Here is a 9,124-nt window from a genome sequence, read left to right on the forward strand (position 1 = left end):
ACCTAATTCTTCCAAGACAGGTTCCTTCCATTACAACCAGGTTCATAGAGATTGAAGTATAAAGCTGAGTGCTACTTTCACAACTTGTAATGGCCACCATAACTGCCATGGGAAACAGCTACTATGATTTAAATCCTGCCTTGGTTAGGATTGTATTCCTCTGCTTTTCCTTTCAGTAGGCATTTTTCTTGTCAGATACCATTAGGTTAGAAAAACGTTACCAAGTTTCCATCCAAATCTTCCATCTCCTAATTGCTGACAAAAGATGATGGACTTCGGTCTTTATGGATGTTTAAAAGTTAAGTAATGACTCAAGAATTAACTGTACAGATTTTTAAATCAATTTTGCAATCAATGTTGCCAATACATCACTTTATTATTTTAAGAAGAAACAATAACAAACAAATCTTCTTAAAAGAAGCCTAAATTGTATTAAAGATCCTTATGTAATAGGTTTTTTTTTTTTTTAAAGAATGGGTGTCCAAAATCAATTATAGTCATTCTTTTGATTCATATTTGGTGAATAAAGGGCTCTTAGTCAAATGTCAGCTGTTTCTTAAGATACAAGAAAAAGAATTAATACACTTAATGGGTGGCGATTGGCTCTCTGGTCTTCCAGAATTAGCTCAACTTACATTGGCAATTTAATAAATTGCTAATCAATTACTGATGAAATTAAGGAATTCCAAGATGATTTTAGGACGCAACTTTCTAAGACATAGCTGATGTAAAATTAGTTAATTTGGAAATTTGTATTATATTATGTTGTAATAGAATTTTAGTTACTGAAATATAGAGACAGAGATCAGCCAGAGAGAACAAAATTATGTTTCTATATAACTCATTTATTAGTGTATTTAAAAAACATTAATTGACATTTAGCCCTTGAACTAGACACCAGGGATACAAATAACTCAGTGGCTTTGTATACATTATTTCTTCCTCCAAGAATACCTTTCTACTAGTTTTCCATCTAGAAAACTACTCATTCTTCCAGATTCAGTTCAGAGGACATTCTCTGTACAGAGATATTTAGTTGGTCAAGCCTCTGTGCTTCTATATATTACTTGTATATCATATATTACTTGCATGTTGCTAAATAGATTTAAGTAACATACCTACGAACTCAGTATATCTACCAACTCAAGTGTAAATTCTTCAAGGGCAGGTACCACTGTTAAACTTTTGGTATCTTTCCTTCTTTCATTTGAATGTACATTGTTTTCCTCTATAAAATTGTGGTAATCTTTTTGTCTAATTCTCTAAACATTATATCATTAAATATTCTTCAAATTCATGTTTTTTATTGGTAGCATTATATCACATGTATGAACCATAATTAATTTAGCCATTCTTCTATTTTTGGACAGATTATTTCCAATTTTCTAGCATTATATATAATGCTGAAATCCTTGAAGATAAATACTTGCCCATATCTCGAATTATTTATTTAGAGTTTAAAAATTTTTAGAAGTGATATTACTGTGTAAAAAGATATGAGCACTGTTAAGATTCTTACTATAAATGGCCAAATTGCTTTCTAAAAAGAATGTCCCATGAGTAATAAATGAGAATGCAAAATTTACTACACCTTTACCCTTGCCAACCCTAGACATGGCCATTTCAAAAACTTTTGCCAATTTTGTATGCAATAAAGAGCTCTTATTTTATTTCTTGAATGATTTGGTTTTATATGATTTACTCTTGTCCTTTGGGTGGTTGTGTTTTCAACCACTTGACTATTTTCCATACTCTATTTAGGAAAAGAGAAGTTAAAAAAGGTGAAAGAAAAGTAAATTAAAAAATATACTTTTAAAAAAGACTAATAATGTTTAAATAGTATATATCTTAAGCCAATTTTTAATTGTTGATGAGTACAGATATTAGATATTTACTATTGTGGTAAAAAGAGCTTATGAAAAAAAATACCTTTATTCTTGTCTTTCAGTCACATATCACATTATTGTATGTCATTCTTTTCTGTCAATTTGTGTAGCACAAGTTGCTTCAAGAAAATTCAAGAAGTTAAAATAATAAGACAATGGGGGATAGTATATCACTAGAGTGGTTAAATTAAACAAGAATCAATAACAAAAATACAAAAAAATCTGACCATACCAAATATTGGCAAGTTTTTGGAGAACCTAGAACTCTCATGCTGATGGGAATGTGAAATGGTCCAACTACTTTGGAAAACTGACAGATATTTTCAAGTTAAATATGTACCTACTGTATGACCCAGCCATACTGCCCCTAGATATTTACCAAAAAGAAACAAGAACATATGCTTATACAAAAACTTATATGTGAATGTTTATAGCAGCTTTATTTGTAATAGGCCCAAACTGGAAATAACTAGATGTTTATCAATGAGTGAATAAATAAGTTTGTGGTATATCCATACAATGCAATATTACTTATCAATAAAAAGAGAATGAACATTGATATCTGCAATAACATTGATTAATCTCAAAATTACACCGAGAGAATCCAGGCCAAAAAGAGTACTATAGACGATGTGATTTCATTTATACAAAGTTCTAGAAGATGCTAATTAATTTATAGTGACTGAAAACAAATCAGTAGTCATCTGAGGATGGGGGTAGAGGGAGGGATGGGGTACAAAGGGGCTTGAGGAAACTTTTTGGGGCGATGGACAATGTCATTAGACTGTGATGATGGTTTTACGGGTATACATATATGTCAAAACTGATCAAATTATATACTTTAAATAGTTTACTGTACTTCAATTATATTTCAATTAAGTTAAAAAAAGAAAAAAATTAGAAGGGGATGGCAATGGAATGGAACGTGATGCGATGGAATAGAATATAATACCACTGTGTTAGCTCTGGCTCTACTGTGTGAACTTCTGAAAAGTATTCACTTCCCTAAGATTTGTTTTTCTCATTTGTAACAAGAAAGTGTTGGTTAACGATGATCCACAATTTTATATTTATAAGAGAAAACCAGAGTTAAACATAGTCTCTTACTGTAATAAATAAAATGGCCATTCTGTTTATCTATAGAAATTGATTTTAAGCATATTTAGGATTATTTTGAAAACCTAAACCTCTAGCATTTCTTGAAATGTTGAAGAACCCATCAAAATATATCTCACTCCCCAACCCTACTCATATGAGATATAAAACCTTGATTGGCCTTAGAGATTATCTGTTAGATCAATCTAATTCAACTGGATGCCAAATTTAATTGATGATGTCCATTAGAAATTCTACATAAAATGTATTTGAAGTCCTAGTTCTAAATGTTTAGAGCTATCAAACAGCTTTTTAAGGGAGGCATGGCTGAAATCACTTTATCTTCCCAAATTCTAAAAGATATTCTATTGAATACATAAGATATGCACTAAATCTATTTTTGAAGTTATTAAAAAGTAGTTCAATTTGTTTGAACATAGTGACAGATGGTAATTTATCACATTCTTCTTTTATAAAAAAGTACTCATCAGATGTTGGCCTATGACCTAAATCTGCTAAAGGAACATCTTACATTTGGATCTTCCTTCGTGAGGATTTTTGTTGTCGTTTAACATATGTATAGCTGCTTAATTTAACTGCTGCAGAAGCTGAGAACTGAAAGAGACCTTATAGATGATTTAACTGTAACACTCATTTTAGGATGAGGATGCTGAGATTTAGGTATATATACCACTTGCAAAGAAACACATATCAGGTTTGGAAGACCTGAGGTTCGAACTTAGATTTCTACTCTGGTAGATCACCCTTCCTTGTACATCACCCAGAACACAGTAGAAGCTCAAAAAATATCTGCTGACTGAATGAGTGGGTCATTGTGGTAAAATACTTTAATCTCACAGACTGTCCTTATAAGGTAATGGATGTAAAGGAAAGAGAACCAAACTAAGAATCAGGAGGTTTCAGTTTGAGCTCAAGCCTGCTGACTTTCGAAGTCATTTTACCTCTGTGAGTTCCTGTTTCTAAAATAAAATTGTTGGCCTTGTATAATCCAAGATTCTTTCAATTTTTAAATATATACTATTGAAAATTAAAGACTAATGATTGATTTTTAATTTAGTATGTTAATTTGCAAGCAGATTTAACGGTTTGTGTGAGCTTTGAAGCCTGTTGTTGGGAAGGGGGAGAATGCCCCCACCTTTCTTAAATTGTTATGGCTGGACTAATAATAAAATTGACACAAGACCAGATTAACAGGAGAAAAAACAATCTAATATATATCCACGGGAGAATCATAAATGATGCCCAGAGAAATGATGAACAAGTCAGCATTTTGTACTTTTTAGACAAAGGATAAATTTGTGAAGAATTGACAGGATAAAAAAAAATAGTACTCATTAGCAAAGAATCTGAGCAAGGTTTGGGTATTAACCAGAGTGGAATTTAAACAAAGTTTGGGCTTGGGTAGTCATTCAATAAGGAGGCCACAAGATTTATTTATACAGGATCTTTGGCTCTAGATTCCTTAACTCTCATAGTATCTCCAGGTGCAGGGAAGGCACCTTTCCCAGGGGAGATTTATCCCCTGCTTTCAGGGACACACAGAGAGAGAGAGAGAGCGAGAGCGAGAGCGAGAGCGAGCGAGCGAGCGAGAGAGAGAGAGAGAGAAATCAGAGTGTTCTTGCATTGACAGTTAAGTAATTTCAATTCAAAGTAATCATTATGCCAATATGAGATATTTGGAGGTGGCCTGCTCTGGGCTCTGAAACTGTTTATTGAGCTCATAATCTACCTTAATATTTTTGCTAAATAACATTGAAATTTATCTCAGACTTTGGGAAAAGCACTCTCAATATTTGAGGAAATATTTATATACAAGATGCTGACCAGGACCATTTTAATATAAGGTTATAGCTCTAATATTTCAAAGTGTGCTACTAATTCATTTTATAATGTGGGCTAGCAAGATTAGGACTGACTATGTGGAAGTATGAAACACGTTCCTTTCAGTCTTCTCTTTATATCTAACTTCATCCCCGATTTGACTGAGATCCAGGGTCAGACTCTTGCTGACATTTGTGACATTTGTGAAGAATAGAAAGTGACTCCGTAGGAGTTCTTGACAAAAACTAGAAAGATAAGAGAGAGATAAATGGCTCCCAAGGGTAACAAATCATTGCAATAAATGAAGGTTTCTGTCACAATGGGAAGGGAGCATTAAATGTAGGATACAGATGTGAGACTAAAATTTATTCTTGCTCAGACTGTTGTGCTGGTTGTGACCCTGGAAAAGAGATGACTCTGTGGTAACGTTGAAAGCACTTTATCACTATGAGCCCAAGCATTTCTGCAGTGGTATTCCTTCTGCCTTCATGTGTGAAGAGATGAAAAAATGGAAATCGTTTCTCTCCAGGTGAGGATTTGAGGTCGAGATTGGTTTAACATCAATCTATTGGTGACCAGAATAGAGTTTCAGGTGGCATTTATGCCAGGAACTTGGAGGGAGGCAGGACGGTGTGCCTGGCACCAGAAATTGAGAAAATAGACACTTCAAAATATATCAAAGGTTATTACCACCATGTGGGTTCCTGGGTTCCTTGTGAAGCAGAATTAGCTGAGAGAAGTATTAGAGCTGGAGCATAAGGGCAGCAGAGACAGGCAGCTGTGCAGATTCTATGTGAGCTATTCCCCATCTACTTTGGAATATCCAAGAGCTACCAGAAAGGATGGAAAGCCTGCCATTTGGAAAATGGAGACTATTGATCTAGTGCATTGGGAAAAAACATTAAAATAGCCAGTTTAAATATAGTTTATATATATTTAAATATGTTAAGTATATTTTATAAGTGTTTAAACTTTCGCTAATTTAATTAAGGTTATAGTTTGTATAGAAAAATCAATTTTTAACAAAATTGGAAGAATAATTTCTTTCCTATTACAAATATTATAAACTATTTTACAATTGGTAGGTTTTATCCATAGTTCAAAAGCTGGGGTCTCAGGTTGTTCAAAGGGTCTCACATCAGGTGCTGCCTGGGGCTGTTGATCACCCACATCCCATATTTTAGCCATGTAGCTCAAAGATATCCTTTATGGTGTCTTTGTTACATTTACTTCTATTGTCTGTTTTGATTTTCTTCATTTAATTTAGCAAACTCCTGCTCCCTGGTTATTTTGCCTCCATCTCTCTCTGAACAGATCTAGACTGTGGATAAGTTTGCTCTGTGTTGCTTTCTTGTCATGTAACCATTTAATGGCATGGTCCCTCTGGGGCTTTGAAGGAGTTTAATTTCATTACATTTATTTGAGGGTCTTCAAAAATCTCTGCAGTGTTCATTTGGGTTTTTCTCTTTAGGGCTCTTCTCTTCATTTGTGTTTAGAGGGAGGATGAGTTGGAGGGACAAGAGAGAGGAAGGAAACCCCTTTTAATCTTCATTTGAGGTTCCGAGAAGAAACATCAAAGAAATAATTCCACATCTTAAGCAAAATGAAGATTCAGCTCATGGTAAAAAAATTGATTTTTAAAAATACTTTTGAGTTTTAACTTCAAAGTAGAGTCAGAATTTTTATAGGGGTTACTAATAATTCTAACTTTTTTTTTTAGTAGCTAGATTTGGCAAATGTTTATTGAGGACTTATTCTGTGTCAGAGTCTTCAGATGTAATAAGTAATGAAATCAAGGAAAATTCCTTGAGGTAATTAATATTTATTCTCACCTTACAGATGAAGGAATTGAGGTGAAATTAAATTTGGCTAATTAGAACTCAGGCCTGCCCATGACCCTTCCATTGTGCCCAGACAAGTACTTCCAAAACTGTAATCTGTGCCTAAGTTACCTGAGGTTCTTGCTAAACTGCGGGTTCTCATGCAGCAGGTCTGTGGTGGAGCCTGAGATTCTCCTTTTCTAAAAGGCTCCCAGGGGATGCTAATGCTGCTGGTTCACAAACTACACTTTGAGTCACAATGTCTTAAACGCTTCTCAGATGTAGAACTAAAAAGAATGTAATGATAAGTGAAGATGGAACAATTAATACTTCTATCATTTTGCTTATTCAGTATTTTATTTCCTGGAAAATCTTACATTGTTTTCTTGATGATCCCAGAAGGTAGTGGTTATGTATACACTTGTTCTAGTCTAATCCAGAAAATGCACAATGTACTTTTGAGAACATGATCTAAAGTGGCAGATACTAGCAAGAGAATTACTCAGTACTTTTTAAGTGACTTTCTTTTTTGAAATAATAGATTAAAAACAAATCTAAATTAGATAATATATAGTAATTATGGCAATGAATGTTTGGGCAAATCCTGGATAAAATCACTTCCTAAATCAGTTGTGTGGAAGATTTAAATTGAAGAGAATGAATATACCCCTGTTTCTCTTTTATTAAGCTTTAAATAAACAATGGACAACATCAGCTGTAATTTTTTTTAAATTAAGTTTATTGGGGTAACATTGGTTAATACAATTATATAATTTTCAGGTGTACATTTTAATTTGATATCTGTATATTCTATTGTGTATTTACCACCCAAAATCCAGTTTCCTTCAGCTACCATATATTTGATCCCCTTTACCCACTCCACCCTCCCCTTAAACCCTATATTTGACCCCCTTTACCCCGTCTACCTCCCCTCTCCTCTCCCACCTCACTAGTAACCACTAATCTATAGTCCTCTGGTAACCACTAGCCTATAGTCCATGTCCATGAGTCTCTGTTTGTTTGTCCTGTTCTTTTGTTACAGCTGTAATTTAATTGAAGGCAGCAGTCCCAGGTGTTCAGAGAGGCTGCTCATTCAGTCAAAAGTTTCCAGATCTAGTCTGACATGGATAAGCTCTTCTAAGGGCTTTAAGATTGCAGTGTATTTTTTTTTAGTATTCCTAAAAAGAATTTAGTATTATTTATGTGAGTAAATGCGCTAATAAAACTATTTTTAATTAAGTTTAGTGATAGTCAAGATAGGATTACACTGATAGTAGAAGTTAATCGAGGCAATCCATTTCTAACAAGAGAGTATTCTAAATTTTAGAATAAATGTTAGAGTTAGAAGGAATCTTAGAGATGAAGATGTCGTGTGCCTTATGCTCCCTTTCAAATGTCAAGTGAAGACATTGAGTCCCAAAGAGATTTAACAACTTGCTTAAGGTCAATCAGCCTGTTGGTAGCATAACTTTTATTAGAGTTCGGTCAGTGGTCACAAAGTCATCTGCTACAAGGGCTAGGTAAGAATCATAATTTAGGGTTATAAATAATAACATAAAAGGAGGTGATAAGAAATGTGTCAAACAGCATAGGTGACAGAGTTACTGCTTCCTCAAAAAATTAAAAATGGAACTACCATTTGACCAAGGAATTTCACTTCTGGGTATTTATCCAAAGAAAACCAAAACACTAATTTGTAAAGATTTGTGTGCTCCTATGTTCACAGCAGTGCTATTCACAATAGCCAAGATATGGAAGCAATCTAAGTGCCCATCAGCAGATGATTGGACAAAGAAGTCATGGTTCACATATACAATGGAATATTACTCAGCCATACAATTATGAAGAAATCTTACCAATTGTAATGACATGGATAAAATTATGAAGAAATCCTACCAATTGTAATGACATGGATGGACCTAGAGGTTATTACTGAGTGAAATAAGTCAGACAGAGAAAGATAAATGCCATATGATTTCACTTATATGTGGAATCTAAGGAACAATCTAAATGAAAACAGACTCACAGATACAGGGGACAATCTGGTTACTCCAGAGGGGAGGAGGGTTGGGGTGCTGGGGGAAAAGGGTGACAGGATGAAGTAGTACAAATTGGTAGTTAAAAATGGTTACAAGGATGTAGGGTAGAGCATAGAGAATTTAATTAATTGTATTGTAAAGGCTGTGTTTGGAGCCAGATGGATGATGGAGTAATTGGAGGAATCATTTCATTAACTATACTAATGTCTAACCTATGTACTGTATACCAGAAACTAATTAAAAAAAAAAAAAGTGTCAATGCCACTAGATCTAGCTAATTATTTACATGTGGAAATGGGGGATCAATATAGCCACATTATCTGATTTTAAATAAAACTGAGAACCCAGAAATTTTAGGTAAAATATTTCATTTTTAAAATGTTGACAACAACAATAAGAAACAAAAACAGTGTTAGTCAAACGAAACACACTTACAGGGCAG

At 33.9% G+C, this 9,124-nt stretch overlaps 1 long non-coding RNA gene across 1 annotated transcript in view; it reads left to right on the forward strand.

Annotated features, from left to right (window-relative positions):
• LOC111734138 overlaps positions 1-6,355 on the forward strand; it is a 53,574-nt gene extending 47,219 nt beyond the window's left edge. Inside the window, exon 4 of the long non-coding RNA XR_002778332.1 lies at positions 6,295-6,355. This is a non-coding gene — a long non-coding RNA (uncharacterized LOC111734138). The remainder of the gene's footprint in view (positions 1-6,294) is intronic.
• Positions 6,356-9,124: the final 2,769 nt, after the last annotated feature.

The sequence above is a fragment of the Pteropus vampyrus genome, unplaced genomic scaffold (assembly GCF_000151845.1).
Source record: "Pteropus vampyrus isolate Shadow unplaced genomic scaffold, Pvam_2.0 Scaffold14, whole genome shotgun sequence".
NCBI classification, from domain to species: domain Eukaryota; kingdom Metazoa; phylum Chordata; class Mammalia; order Chiroptera; family Pteropodidae; genus Pteropus; species Pteropus vampyrus.